Source organism: Staurois parvus, unplaced genomic scaffold, assembly GCF_062004578.1.
Source record: "Staurois parvus isolate SC_StPar_1 unplaced genomic scaffold, SC_StPar_1.0 ptg001302l, whole genome shotgun sequence".
Classification (NCBI taxonomy): Eukaryota; Metazoa; Chordata; class Amphibia; order Anura; family Ranidae; genus Staurois; species Staurois parvus.
The window spans coordinates 5399983-5416401 of NW_028319098.1; positions in this window are offsets into that span (position 1 = coordinate 5399983).

A 16419-nucleotide genomic window follows, 5' to 3' on the forward strand; every position below is an offset into this window, starting at 1 on the left:
TCCAGTAGGTGTAATAGTTTATATGGGATTGCAAGAGGTTGATACCAGCTCATATTAACCACTTCCCACCTGGCCTATAGTCAAATGACGGCCAGGAGAACCTCTCATCCCTTCGGGAGGACGTCACATGACGTCCTTACCGGATAGCGCTTTGTGCATGCCCGCAGGACCGCTCTGTGGTGAGATCAGTCACCGGCTGTGTACCTCGATGACAGATCCCCGATACCAGTACCATGTGGCCTGCTGTGACCAATCACAACAGGTGACATGACAGTTGTATACAATGGATGGCTTCCTTTCATTCCATCCATTGTATACAAGAGTGTCTAGCTGTGAATGGTCACAGTAATCACATGCACAGGCTGGGCCAGTCATAGCCCATCTGTGTCATGTGATTAGCTGTGGCCAATCACAGCTAATCACAACAAAAAAAGCGGAATTAATCGATTTCATTCAGTTAAATGCTTGCTTATAGCACAGAAATTCTTTGCTATAATCAATCAAATTATGTAAAAAAAATAAATAAATACTGATCACTTCCCCACAGTAGTACAATGTTACTATGGTAATATTATACTACTTTGGTCATGGTGCAATATGAAAAAAAAATCTTAAAAAAGAAAAAAAAAATGTAATAAAAAATAAAAACATAATTAAAAAATTTTTAAAATTTAAAAAAAATTATCAATTTTTTTTTCGTACTGTCACCAGTCAGTGTCACTGATCACTGCCACACCAATTATATATATTTTTTTATTATTATACAGGATTTATATAGCACCAACAGTTTGCTCAGTGCTGTAAATTATAATGGGAGAAAGTACACGAGACAGTACAGTAACAATACAATTCAATACACAAGGGGTTCAAGGGCCCTGCTCCTTGGAGCTTATAATCTAGGAGGGAGGGGATAGTGGTACAGGAGGAAATAGCTGTGGGGGATGGAGTGGTTAGTAAGGTGGATCAGTCTGGCCGCAGCATTCAAGATCGACTGAAGCCAGGATAGCCTGCGGTGAGGTAAGCCAATGAGGAGGGAGTTACAGTAGTCAAGTCGTGATATAATAAGGGAGTGAATGAGTTGCTTAGTGGTTTCCGGGGTTAGGAACGGACGTATTTTGGAGATGTTGAGGAGGTGAAGTCTACATGAGTTTGTCAGTGATTGGACCTGGGACTGGAAGGACAGATTGGAGTCTAGAATGACACCTAGGCTTGCGGGGTGGGACTGATGGTGGTGTTATTGGTCTTGATGGAGAAGTCGGGGGGGGGGGCATGGGCTGGGGGGAAAACTAGGAGCTTGGTTTTGGAAAGATTTAGTTTGAGGTAGTGGAGTGACATCCAATCCGATATGTCGTTCAGTAGGCTTGTGATACGGGCGGAGACTGAGGGGGTGAGGTGAGGGGTAGAGAGATAGATTTATGTGTCGTCAAAATAGAGATGGTAGTTGAAGCCATGAGAGTGTATCAATTGGCCAAGGGAGGAGATGTTGATGGAGAAGAGAAGGGGCCCGAGGACAGAACCTTGAGGGACCCCAACAGAGAGGGGGAGTGAAGAGGAGGTGGCAGCGTTATAGGTAACACTGAAGGAGAACTGTGATAGATAGGAAGAGAGCCAGGAGAGAGCAGAGTCTCTGAGGCCAAGAGAGTTTAGTTTTTTGAGGAGGAGGGGGTGGTCAACTGTGTTGAAAACCACAGAGAGGTCAAGGAGTAGGAGCACTGAATAGTGGCCATTAGCTTTGACGGTTAGCAGGTCGTTGGTGAGTTTGAGTAGGGCAGTTTCGGTGGAGTGTAGGGGGCGGAAGCCAGACTGTAGGGGATCAAGGAGATTGTTGTCGGTGAGGTGGTAACTCAGGCGATTATAAGCTAAGCGCTCAAGGAGTTTGGATGAGAATGGCAGCAAGAAGATGGGTCTAAGGTTGTTCAGGTCTGTGGGATCCAGGGAGGGTTTTTTAAGTATGCGAGTGATGTGCGCGTGCTTTAGAAGGGAGGGGAATGTGCCAGTAGAGAGGGAATGATTAAAGATGTGAGTGAGGGAGCGTAGGATGGAGGAGGAGGGTGATCGTAGGAGTTGTGAGGGGACAGGGTCAAGGGGGCAGGTGGTGAGGCAGGGCTCCAGGGAAGACCTTAGGGACCTCTTCAGTGGTAGCAAGGTCGAAGGAGTGGAGTCTTGAGGGGTTTTAGTGTGAGGAATGCTAGGTGGGGTGGAAGTCTGGGCAGTGGCAAGGTCGAGGGAGAGGAGTGTTGAGGGGGTTTTTGTGTGATGAATGCTAGGCGGGGTGGAAGTCTGAGCAGTGGCGATGTCCCTACGAATTGCGTTGATCTTGTTTTTGAAGTGGTTAGCAATCTCGTGGGCAGTGAGTGAGGTACTGGGTGGAGGTGGGGGCAGAGAGAGTAGAGAGTTAAAAGTAGAGAAGAGCCGGCGAGGACTGGAGGAGAAGGTATTAATGAGGGTGACAAAGTAGTCTTGCTTGGCAGCGTGAAGGGAGGAAGTGTGGGTGAGGAAGGCAGATTTATATCGTCTGAACGCTTGTTGGGATCTGGTTTTGCGCCATAGTCGCTCCCACGCACGACTGTGTTGTTTGAGATTTTTGGTATGGTCAGTCTGCCAGGGTTGTAGCAGTCGGGGTCTAATGGTTCCTGTATTTGGGGGTGCCAGAGAGTCAAGAGCAGCTGATAGCGAGTTGTTATAAACAGTAGTGGCCAGGTCAGGGCAGGACAGGGGAAGGATGCTGTCGTAAAGTTGGTCAGCTGCAGAGTGGAAAGGGGCAGGATTCAAGCTGCAGAGGTTTCTGCTGGTGATAGTTTGACGTTTGGAGGGATAGGTGTTTGAGGTCAAGGAGATGGAGAAGGTAATGAGGTTGTGATTGGAGAGAGGAAAGGGGGTGTTTGTGAGGTCGTGGGGAGAGCAGAGAGGAGAGAAAACAAGGTCCGTCGGAGTGGGTGGTGGACTGTATACAATGTGTGAGTGCAAAAGAAGGGCTTAAGTGGAGTTGGGATGTAGCCGGGTTATTGATGTTGATAGGGATGTTGAAGTCACCAAGGATGATGGTGGGTAGCTCGGAGGAGAGGAAGAAGGGTAGCCAGGCAGAGAAGTCGTTGAGAAAGTGGGACAAGGGTCCAGGAGGCCGATAGATTACTGCAATCCTTAGAGGGATTTGAGAGAATAGTTGGAAAAAATTGTGAAAATAATTTATTTAATTTCTTCATTTTCCAAAAAATTATGACAAAAAAATTACAACTTCAAAAAACTTACCATGCCTCTTATGAAATACATCAGATTGTCTGCTTTGCAAAAAGGGGTCACTTTGTGGGATATCTGTACTGTTCTGACATTTTTGGGCCTCAAGAAATTTGATTGGCCGTCAGTTCTTCAGGATTGATCAATTTTCAGATATATACCATAGTTTGTGAACTCTACAACTTTCCTACAGACTAAATAATAAACACTGATTTGGGTTATTTTCACCAAAGACGTAGCAGAATACATCTTGGCCTAAATTTATGAAGAACAATTATTTATTTGCAAACTTTTACAACAGAAACAAAGAAACGTGTTTTATTTTTCAAAATGTTTGGTCTTTTTTTGTTAATTTAGCAAAAAATGAAAACCCCAGTGGTGATTAAATACCACCAAAAGAAAGCTCTAGTTATGTGAACAAAATTATTACATTTTAGTTTGGGTACAGTGTTGCATGACCGCTCAATTGTAATTCAAAATGTGAGAGCGCTGAAAGCTGAAAATTGTCCTGGGCAAGAAGGGGGTAAAAGTGCCCGGTATTGAAGTGGTTAAAGTACTTACACTTGTGCTGGGTAGTGTTGCCGGCTGTGACAGAGGCAAACAAGGTGAATATGGGGGTAGCCCTTTGTATAGACGCTGTCACTTTTCCTTGCATTATCAAAGTTACAATATATCTTTTCATGCATATCTGATTTAATATAAGGGACTTCAATAGTTTCTCATTTTTATAACTTGCTACTTATTGAGAGAGGTTCTCAGATTTGATTTCTGTTTTTTTAATCATAGTTGGGTAATTTTTTCTAGCTTTTACATCTGCCCACCCTGCCATATAATATCAAGTTACAGTAAACACCACACTAACACACATTATGGAATGCTTCTACAGTCTAGCAGAATGTATTTAGCTATTTATGATATTTTTCTGCTTCTTCCTGTTAGTCAACAAAATTGTCACCATAAATAAATGTTAAGCTCTTTAGGGAGAGAAAGTTTTGCACAATGTATGACCCAGCTCATCTGTCCATGTGCTTACACTTTCTACACAAGACGATAGATAATGTCCCTGAAGAGACCAGCCCCAGCTAACAAATAATACTTTCACCGATAATAATAGAATGTCCACTAAAACAAAATAGTGAAGAATTAACCCTACAATGGAGAAGACTTTTGAGACATAACATAAAAATGCCTAGAAACGTAAAAGCAGAATATAGGCAGAAAAATAAAGTGGAACAAAACTTACATTACAAGAGTCTTTGCATCGATGGAAATCTGCCTAAAGAAGCCCTCAGGCAAAGACTTAAGTAACTGTACAAAATAGCAAATTATTGGAAAAATGTAATTCTCCAGTATGGTGAACTATTTCTAGCTAAGGTTAAAATGCCACTAAACACAAAACACAGACACATATATCTCTTAGTTAAAGAGACAGCAGCACATTGGCAATGCAAAGTAAAATGACAGTTTTTTTGCAAAGTCCCGACCCATCATACTTATCTTATCAGTGTGCCCTGTTGCTCCTACCTGATGTTCCATACCAGCTGAGTAGGGCAAATACAAGGGTTTAGTTGTGGTGGTAGCGGTGGTGGTGGAGGTGGTGGTGGTAGTGATGTGGTGGTGATGGGATTGTGGGGTGGGGTGCTGATGACTTTGCATTAACACTGTCGCTTTGCCCTACATACACAATATGATGTTGGGTGGGTTTACTGAAGGCAAATAGACTGTTCACTTTGTAATGGATGTTGGGCTTTGCAAGGACATTTCCCCAAAGCTTAGTGAATAAGGTGAAGCTCTGCTGACTTCCATAATCCAATCATGTGCAAGCAAAAAATGCTGTTTTTTTTATTTTCCTTGCATGTGATTGGGTATTCTTTGCAAAGTGCAATTTCACCACATTTACTAAGCTCTGGGGTAATACTCTTGTAAAGTGCAACTTCATTTGCAAAGTGAACAGTCTATTTAGCACAGTGGCTAAATGGTTAGCACTTCTGCCTGGCAGCACTAGGGTCGTTGTTTCGAATTCCAACCACAGCACCACCTGCCTGGAGTTTACATGTTCTCCCTGTACCCTGCGTGTGTTTCTTCTGTGTACTCTGGTTTCCTCCCACACTCCAAAGACATACTGGTAAGTTAATTGGATCCTGTCTAAATTGGTCCTAGTATGCGTATGTGTGAATGTGTGTTAGGAACCTTAGATTGTATGCTCCTTGAGGGTTAGGGACTGAGGTGAATATACAAAATATATATGTAAATATATATGTAAAATATATATGCTTTGAGGAAATAAACCCCATTGTTTCTTGTTAATCGTGAAGCAGTTAGATGAGCCTTAAAATATAAATCTAAGATAAAAACTACTCAAAGACATTTTATTATTGAATTACTAGAGTTTGCTATGTCTAACAATTTCTTTTGGTATTATAATACCTTTTTTCAACAAATGTAAAGGTATTGCAATGTGAGCAAAGTATGCTCCCAGTGTGGCAAATTTAGTCATGGATAAATAGGAAGAAGAATGTATATTTGATAAGTGACCAGAAATGGTATTGTACAGACGATATATTGATGATATCGTGATGATATGGAGGGGTACATTGAAAGATCTAGATGGGTTCATTGAATATACTAATAAGAATGATTATTGGTTGAGATTCACGGTCATTAGTGATTTTGAACAAATTAATTTTTTAGACATCACATTGTATAAAGAGAAGGGACAAATTTTAACCGCATGCCGTCCAGCCACTGTACATATAAGGTTGCATGGTGGCACTCACAGGCAAAACCAAAAATGTGTGTTTTGTAAACAAATAGGGGGCACGCGCGAGGCGTGCTGCCGCCCTATTTGTCCTGAGGATCACCGCCGCAGATGTCAGTTGCCGGGTCACAGACGCTCATTAGCGGCTATGTCCCGGCGATCGGCAGTAAATGGTGACAGAGAGCACAGCTGCAGTAGCTGTGCTGTCACCTCTCTGTCAGCTCGAGGATGAGCTGATCGAGAAAGAATAGTTTCACTTTCTCGATCAGCCTTGTCCCGCCCAGTACACACCCCCGCCCCCTAGTAAAACACTCCCCTCACTCCTATAACCCTTCCCTGCTAAATAAAGTTAACCCCTTCCTCCCCATTGCCATTAGTACAGTGTCAGTTTTTTTTTTTTTGCATTGATCACTGTATTAGTGTTTTTGGGGATGTCAGTGACCCCAAGTCAGTACCCCCCAATGTCAGAATGTCCGCCGCAGTCTCGCAGTCCCGCCATAAGTCGCTGGTCGCTGCCATAAGTCCCTGATCGCCGCCATAATTCGCTGATCGCCGCCATTATTAGTATAAAAAAAACCTAAAAATGCCAGTATCTTTCCCGCCATTTGTAAACGCTATAACTTTCACGTAAACCAATTAATTTACACGTATTGGTTTTTTTTTTAGCAAAGACATGTCGCAGAATGCATTTTGGCAGAAATTTATGACTAAATTTGATTTTTGCATTTTTTTTTTACTGGACATGTTTTATAGCAAAAAGTCCAAAATATGGTTTTTTTTTCCTCAAAATTGTCAGACTTTTTTTTTATAGCACAAAAAATAAAAACCGCACAGGTGATCAAATACCACCGAAAGAAAGCTCAATTTGTGGGAATGTAAATTTCATTTATGTACTATATTGCATGACCACGCAATTGTCCGTTAAACTAGCGCAGCGCTGTATAGCAGAAAAATGGCGTAAATTGCAGTATTTATACCATAGTTTGTAGACGCTATACCTTCCACAAAAAGCAATCAATATACACTTATTGGGATTTTTTTTACCAAAAACATGTAGCAGAATACATTTTGGCCTAAATTTATAACCAACTTTGAGTTTACTATGTATTTTTTATAGCTGAAAATAAAAAATATTGTTTTTCTTCAAAATTTTTGGCGTTTTTTTGTTTATAGCGTGAAAAATAAAAAGCGCACAGGTGATCAAATTACACCGAAAGAAAGCTCTATTTGTGTGAAAAAAGGACGTAAATTTCGTTTGGGTGCAGCATTGCATGATCGCGCAATTATCAGTTGAATTAGTGCAGCGCCGAGTAGCAAAAAGAGGCCTGGTCATTAAGGGAGGTAAATCCTCAGGAGCTCAAGTGGTTAACTAAAACCTTTTTTAAGGATATAGATGAAAACAGTTATATCCCTATTTCCAGTTAACACCATCCTAGATGGTTATTTAGTACCCCTAGGAGCCAATTTACTGGAATCAAAATAAATTTTAGTACACAAAATGATTTTGTCGACCAGACTGATTTGCTGATCGACAGATTTGTTGAAAAGGGATATGATAGATCTTTTCTGGAAACAGAGAGGGGGTCTATAAATAAAAAGGATAGAGATTTATTCCTATCTAATAGAAAGGAGAAAAATAATATGGATAGCATGGTCTTTGTCACTAATTACAACACCCAATATAAGAAATCTGAGGGTATTTTCAAAAAGTATTGGCCTATCTTGTTAAAAGATGAGACTCTTAAGAAAATTATTCCATCAAGACCAAGATTTGTGTATAGAAAAAACAGATCGTTGAGAACAAAATTAGTCCACAATGTTATAGATCCACCTAAAGAAGTTAATTTCTTCCCCAATTTAGAAGGTTTCTTTCACTGTAACAAGTGTAAAGCATGCAAAACAATAAAAAAAGATTCAAGAAGAAAAAGGAAAAACTTCCATTCTACATCGACTAATAAAGAATATAAATTAATTAGCTGATTTCATGCAATTTGTCTTATGTGGTTTATGTTCTAGAATGCCCTTGCCACCTTCAGTACGTTGGAAGAACAGGGAGGTTATTAAAAAACGAGGATAGGAGAAGATCTAAATAATATCAAAAAAGGCTATGACAAACATAGCGTGTCAAGACATTTTAAATTAAAACATAATAGTGACCCTGGGCTGTTGACCTTCTATAGGATAGATAAGGTTAAAAAACATTGGAGAGGCTCAGATATGATCAATGAGACCTCTAAAAGAGAAACATTTTGGATATATGAATTAAATTAGTTAAAACCTAATGGGTTAAATATTGATATCGATTTAAATTAGCAAATTTGATGTTGGTAGAGTGCTTCTTTAAATATGGTACTGGCCCTTTAAATAACTTGCAGATTTGCGATTTATTTATTGTATGTTGGTTTTTGATGTAAAATCATATATTGTGGTACATTTTTTGATCTCTCCTTGATTGGGGAGTTTTTAAATATGTAATTATGTTTATGCCCTGTATAGGTTAATATAAGAATGCATAATACATGCTTATGAGAAATAATTCAGTTTATTATGGATAATACTTACCTGTGAGTGTGTATATGATTATACATATATGTAGTTTAAGCTTATTATCTATCCAATACCTTTTTGACATTAATAAATCCTGCAGAGTTTGAGCGGTATTGTGTCAATACAATATTGTTTGATTGAATGAGGCTTTGACGCAATGCAGCTGGTGTAGAGAATATAGAGAGATAGCATGGTGTCTGACATCCATTCTGCTCCGTGAGGACGTCTAGTGACGAAACGCGTAGGGAGGGGCTTGATGGATGTGATGTCAGGATGTTCACCGAGACTGTCGGTGGCTTGATCCGCGGTGAGCGGGGCTCGTCTTTTTTAGATTGAAGGCTGTTACTGCTGGTGTCGGCTGGGACACCATTCTTGTGAGTGTGTTATCATATTTTAATAGACTATGCGGTTTTAAACGTACTGCACCATGAATTTCCTTTCTTAATTCCCCGAGTACTGCTATTATCCTATGGAGAGACGGTGACCCTACACTTGAGTGATTTCATCTGTGCGGAGTGCCTTGCTGCAGAGTATTGCTCCCAGACCTTGGAATTTCTACAGATCATCGCTCCCAGAGCAATAGCGCTTATGCTGATTTATAATTTGATCAGCATATAGCTCTGGTGAGTTTATTCAATTTATTTGGTGGTGGATTCAATCACGGAGAATTTGTTTGAACACGGATTTTCAGATTTATTTTTTATTTTCATGGATTTTTTTGAACTTATTATATACACATATAATTTGGAATTTTTTATGATGTGATATGTTTTTATTATTTTAAAATTTTTGCACAGTTTGACAAATTTGATATTATTTATGCGCATTCCTATGTTTATTTGTATTATGCATCTTTTTTTGGGTTAGGTTTGCAGCTTTTTTGGGTGTTTGCTTGTGATATTTATTTTGGCGCTTTTCTTATAATATATCTATATCTATTATTTTCTGTTATCAATGACAGCCCCTGTATTGTATTTATCACATGAAAGGACTCTTTTAAAGGGAATCTTCTTTCAAGAAATATTTGCACAAACATTGTAGACTATTATCTGGACTATTCCGACAGAGATGTTTTGAGAGCTACTTGTGCAGTTTTCTGCTATAGAATCAAACCTTAGTTCCTAACACTTTGACCATTCAGGGCAGTCTCCTATGAGCCCACCCACCACTGCACTTATACTCATCTTCCCTGTGCTCCCCCACCACCCTTTTACTCTGGGGGTCATCTTCTGTGTAAGGTCTGTGTTGGATAGTGTCAAAGAACAGGGATGACGATGTAATTTATTCCATCAAATGACCCTGAAGAATGGAGCCTTAGGCTTGAGCACTACATCTTGTGCAGAGCTTTCACTCATACCTATACCTACATGTGCAGGATGTTTGCAACAGCTTCAATGAAGCAGCTGAGTGTAATGATTGTGCGCAACAGAGACATGGAACTGTGTGAGACATGCCATCTTGTTAAGGTCTCAGCATTTTGGTTTCATGAGAAGTGTTCTTACCCCCCCCCCTTGCAAACTATGGCATTTGTAGCTGTAACTGTTAACAAACTTCAAAAGAACCTCTTATATTAATTAAAACATAGAGCAGGCCAGGCTGTAAATGGCTAATTAGTCTTAGCAGCATGTCTGTTTCCACTAGCCATGGAAAACACTTTTATCTGCCCTATCGTAAAACAATAACTCAGTCAAGCCATCACACATGACCTGTAAGGCCATTAAGGCTCTAGGAATGCAGAGTGTGCCATAAAATGTCTTTTCCACAACATAACAATTCCACACAATTCATAGAATTCAACAGGAACAGGGCACATTAATATTAGGTATATATTTGAATAGAGAATATCAAACCAAACAAATCAAGGTCATACATGACTATGTTAACACAGGAAAGGGGAGTCTCCTCCCTCCTGGGTGACAAAGGTACACTATGTTTGGTATCCCTGAGTTCAAAATATAATTCTGAATATTAATCTGCCAGTTGTTAGAATACGACCTGCACTTATTGTAGATTATTAATATTAGTGAAAAGCTCTATTTGGGAATTGGGTGTAAACATAGTGGCCTCCCAGCACCTATCCCTTAAACCGGATTATTGGTCAGTTGATCTCTGCCCACACTCCCTTAATAGCATAGAAAAGTAGAGTGCTCAATCCTATATGTATCCAAGGACTGAAATTCGGCCCTCGCTTCTGGGTTGGGCAGTCTCAGGCTAGTAGGTATGTTGACGACACCTTGGACCCTCCTACTAGGAGTGAGCACTCTCAGTTCAGTTAGCTCTGATGAAGAAAGGACACCCTTCGAAACGCGTCAGTTGTACTGAATATCCATCCCCTTGATGGGATTTGCGCTGTCTTCAAGTCCCTTTGAGGACTTACATGCCTGATTTTATTCGCTGTTTGTGAGTATATTTTTATAATTAATACATTTTGGTTATTGAGGTAATGCGCAAGGTTGGTGCGCTTCTCGTTTTCATTTCGTTCTGCAATGTTTTTGCTTGGACAATTGGATTCTGCTAAAACCAAGGATTTTGCAAGTATTCTGTCTTCAAACTCCTTTCTTTTATTTCTCTGTTGCTTTATTATTCTCTATATTTCTTTATAACATCCATTTCTATAAATATTTTAATTGCACCATTTTACCTTTTCATTAATAAACCTTATTTTGAAAAGTGTTAAAATTATCTCTAAGGCTTTTAATGCAAACTAAAGAATCCCTGACTCTTGAAGAGTGCTACTGTATATAATAAACCTCGGAATGTACCTGTCTGTGGTGACAGTGTGTGTTACAAACTTTTTTTGTTCACATTTGTTCTTGAAAACATTATGAAAGATTGATAGTTCGAAAACTATCTGGTGGCAGTTTGGAGTTTGAAGGGTTAATTGCATAATTAATTAACCCAGTGACAATCGCTGTCAGTCTGCTGGCACAGAGATTGTAGTCCCGGAAGCTGCAAAATCTTTGTGCTGGACATAGCTGAGAGTGGCATTGTTACGCAAGTGACAGCGCAGTGTAAGCTTGGCTGGTCCTTTGTCATGAGTTGATGAGAAGGGCAGGGGTCGGGCATTGTGTTTCGTCACACTGAGGGTGGGACAATCATTATATTATTATTATATAGGATTTATATAGCACCAACAGTTTGCTCAATTAATAAATAGAGGGTTTGGTTATTAGCTGAAGGCAGGATAGGCTTCCCTGAAGAGATAGGTTTTCAGAGATCGCCTAAAAGTGGACAGAGTAGGTGATAGTCGTACAGATTGGAATGGAGAGTTTCTAGAGCATGGGGGAGGCTCTGGAGAAGTCTTGGAGAGGAGCATAAGAAGAGGAGACAAGGGAGCTAGAGAGCAGGAAGTCTTGGGAGGAGCTGAGAAGATGGTTTTTGTGATATTTGAAAACAAGATTGGTGATGTAATTTGAGTTGTAATGGCTTTACATGTTACTGTTAATGTTATTGTTAATGTTTTGAATTTTATTCGTTGGGCAATGAGAAGCGAGTAAAGGGATTGGCAGAGAGGGATGGCAGGCATGGAACAGTTGGTACGGTGGATGAGTCTGGCAGCAGCATTCATGATAGACTGAAGAGGGAATAGTTTGCGATTAGGTAGGCCAATGAAGAGGGAATTTCAATAGTCAAGGCAAGATATAACAAGGGAGTAAATAAGTTGCTTAGTGGTTTAAGTGGAAGGGGCAAATTTTGGAGATATTATGGAGGTGAAGTCTACAATAATTGGACAGTGACTAGATTTGGGGCTGAAAGGACAAATCGGAGTCCAGGATTGCACCTAGTACCCTGGCATGAGAGGAGGGACTGATGGTTGTATTATTGATCTTGATGGAGAAGTCAGGGGAGGGGGCTTGGGCTGGGGGCAATATTATGAGCTCAGTTTTAGAGAGATTGATTTTGAGGAAGTGGTGTGACATCCATGCTGATACGCCAGTTAGTAAGCTAGTAATGGGAGAGTAGACTGAAGGGGTGAGGTGAGGAGTAGAGAGATAGATTTGTGTGCCATCAGCATAGAGATGGTATTTGCAACCATGGGAGTTTATCAAGTGACCAAGGGAGGAGGTGTAGACGAAGAAGAGAAGGGGTCCAAGAACAGAATCTTGGGGGACCCCTATAGCATGAGGAAGTGGGGAGGATGAGACAGAGTTATAGGTAACACTGAAGGAGCACTGTGATAGGTAGCAGGAGAACCAGGAGAAAGCAGAGTCTCAAAGGCCAAGAAACTGGAGTTTTTTGAGGAGGGGATGGTCAACAGTATCAAAAGCCACAGAGAGTTCTAGTAGTATGGAGTAGTGGCCATTGGTTTTAGCAATTAGTAAATCATTAGTGAATTTTACTAGGACAGTTGCAGTGGAGTGTAGAAAGTGAAAGCCAGACTGTAAGGGGTCAAGCAGGTTGTTGTCAATGAGATAGGAGCTCAGACGTTTGCAAACTAAGCGTTCTAAGAATTTAGAGGTAAATGGGAGCAGGGAGATGGGTCTTAAGTGGTTCAGGTTGGTGGGGTCCAGTGAGGGCTTTTCAAGTATATGGGTTATCAGTGCATGTGTTAGAGGGGAGGGGAGAGGAAGGTGCCAGTATAGATGGAGAAATTGAAGAGGTGAGTGAGGAAGCATAGGATAGAAGAAGAGGGTGACCGTAGGAGTTGTGAGGGAACAGGATCCAGGGGACAGGTGGTAAGATGGGCTTCTGAGAAAACTTTAGTGACTTCTTTGGTAGTAGCAAGGTCAAAAGAAGAAAGTGTTGAGGGTGATTTTGTATAGGGTATGCTAAGTGGGATAGATATCTGGGCAGTGGAGATGCCCCCAGGAATTGCATCAATCTTGTTTTGAAATTATTGGCAATCTTGTGAGCAGGGAGTGAATTATTGGGTGGGTGTGGTGGTGGATAATGTAGAGAGTTAAAAGTAGAGAAGAGATGATGAGGACTGTATGACAAGGTATTAATAAGAGTGACAAAGTAGGCTTGTTTGGCAGCATGGAGGGAGGAATTGTATTTTAACAAGGCAGATTTATATAGGGTGAATGCTTGCTTGCTGGGATTTGGTTTTACGCCACAATCGCTCCATTACAGGGCTATATCTCTTAAGATTCCTGATGTCGTTGGTCTGCCAAGGTTGTGATGGCCAGGGCCTGATACTTTGTGTAGTTAGAAGAGCAAGTGAGTCCACTGTGTACAAAAATGAACTGTTGTAGACAGAAGTGGTCAGATCAGTGCAGGACATGTGGAGAAAGTGAGTGTAAGTAGGTCTGGGATAGGCAAGTAATAAACAGATTGAGCAAGGTGACTGAAGCTCTCTAAGAAAAAGTCAAAACATTTAATTATCCACTCCTTAATAATGATCTAAAGCAAAATGAGAAAATGAGAACACAGAGCTTTAGAGCCATCTAAAACTGTGTGCAGAAGGGGTTTCCCATGTTATTTAATTCTTTTTTTTCAATGTTTGATTTTGCTTCTTATGTGCCAAATTTGTTTTCTTGAACCTTTTTTTATCATAATGCCTTTGGATTATAGTACAGTTAAATAAGAAACGCTCATTGATAACTTACTAGTACTGCATACCATAATCCCTCCATGCCCTGCATGGTAGAATAGGCCATTTAAACTGTGGATGATCTGAAGATCAAAAGCGAGACTTGTCTTTCCAATCTATGATATTGCTTAAAGGTCCTCTCAAGCTGGTGTCACCCGCCATGCAATGGGCAAACTCTGGATCTTTTTACCTCTCTTTAGGAACAGCCACAATAATATGTGGGGTTATGCACCACTTCTGTCATGATTCACTAAAACATTTAAATGATCAGCTTTTATTCATTTCTGTAATATTTTTATCTCAAAAGGAAAAAAAAACTTGCTGTAATTGCATAAAAAGTGTTAGCTGCAGTTTGACTTTAATTCATTAGTCTAGGCCATGTAGATTTGCTAGTGCTCTCCACAGGTTGACAATGCTGTTGTTCAAGGGTAGCTTCATTGCTCCTCCATCCAGAATGGAGACACCCTAATATAGGCATTGTATTACTGGCTGCCTGGATCATCAGGTACAAAAAATAAAAATAATACAGTAGTATAATAAAGTAGAAAAATAATACAGCCACCACATTGGCTGATAACTTGCAGTGTACTAAATTTTGCTTTTGGGTTTAGACATGCTTTAAAGTGAATGAAACACAAATGATGCAGCGCTACTACCATAAAAATTCTTCACACATAAATGACTTCATCAGGGCCCTGATGAAGTCACGTGTTAAGCGTGACGATACGCTTTGGCGGTGATGCACTTCCGGTCGGAAGCCTTCTTTATTTACATTGGACACTCATGCAAGTACATCTGATCTGAGGTTTGATTTACATGTGATGTACAAGATGATTTTAAATGTGAGCATATTCGATATGTGATACTTTGGTTGGTGAATAAATTGTTTTACACTATGCAAGCATTCACTTATATTTTCTGAGGGATCAAGTGCCTGCAGCCACCTTATGTGCCTGAAGAGGAGATCTGCTGCCCTGTGAACCTGTGCTGGAATCTGTACATGAGGGGAGGTCAGTGTGGAGAGCTGTGGAGGATTACCTACTATTAAGGGTCCATGTGTTAGTGATCCTGAAGGCCTTTTGACCCTGTACGGGTCGCAAGAGGGAGGTGAGCGGGCAATTCAGCCATTTTTGGATATCTCTGCACATTTATCAGCACTTTTTTTTTTCTCGTCTTCAAGAATTGCTGTGGACTTTATATATGTTTTTTTGTATATTGTCAGGTGTTTTACACCTCACTGGACTTTATATATTTATTCATTTATTCATGTTTGTTTGCATGATCAGTTCTTAGTTTATGCGTTTATTGGGATGTACGTGTGTTTTGTGTTATATGGTGGGAACTGATTTTTAGTTCCGGTGGGAGGTTTTTTTAGCACATTGAGTCCTGTTGTGACTTACTTGTTTGATTTGGAGCACTACTGGATCCCATTGGATTACTTGGGGCAACATTTATGTTATTTGGTCCTTTTAGGACCTCGTATTGACACTTGTCACATGTGATTATTTATGAGTTCTTTGGCACTATTTAATATTGTGTGTTTATGTTATTTGTGTCACTAACTTTGCACTGTTTCACTTATCCATTTATGTGTGAAGAATTTTTATGGTAGTAGTGCTGCATCATTTGTGTTTCATTTATATATTTTGTCTATGGGTATATGACTGTATGTAGCAGCTTTACCTTTGTTGGTAGGTATTAGTTTTTAGGTAGGAGCGCAGGAGTTTGTCACATTGATGCTTTAAAGTGAACTCAAAATGTAAAGTTAGGAAAAAGTCAGCAGAAATGAATCTGTCAACTGTACAAAGTAAAAGTCTAACTCTGAGTCATCTATCCTACAGTAATTCTACATTAAAGGTGCTGACATTTGCTTTCTCTCCATTCACTTTGTCTGAAGACTTTGGTAATGCTACTTTCTAGCTTCAGAATAAAATTAACAGCCCATTGCACTGCACTAGATTAAAAATAAAACAACTCTAGCAGCAATACTCATCCTCTCTCTAGAGCTGTCCCCCACAGACTCACTGATTTGTGATCCATCACCACTGTACCAGGTTGAATAATGCCCTGTGTTATACAATCCACTTCCTTTAAAGTGGTTGTTTGATGATGTATCCTCAAAAGGCAGTTCCTTGATGTCCTAGGCTCACAGAGGACTGGTACACAAAGCATCTTGTGACACCAGTTCTGCAACATTTAGGAATCAACCTCTGCTGTAGAAAGAAAGACCCATGGAAAAAGGCAAGGACTGTATGCAAAATGCAAAATAAATACATAAATAAATGGCACAAGGGGACATTGGGGAAACCTAGATTTGGGCTTTATGACCTTCACATCCCTCCCTTTC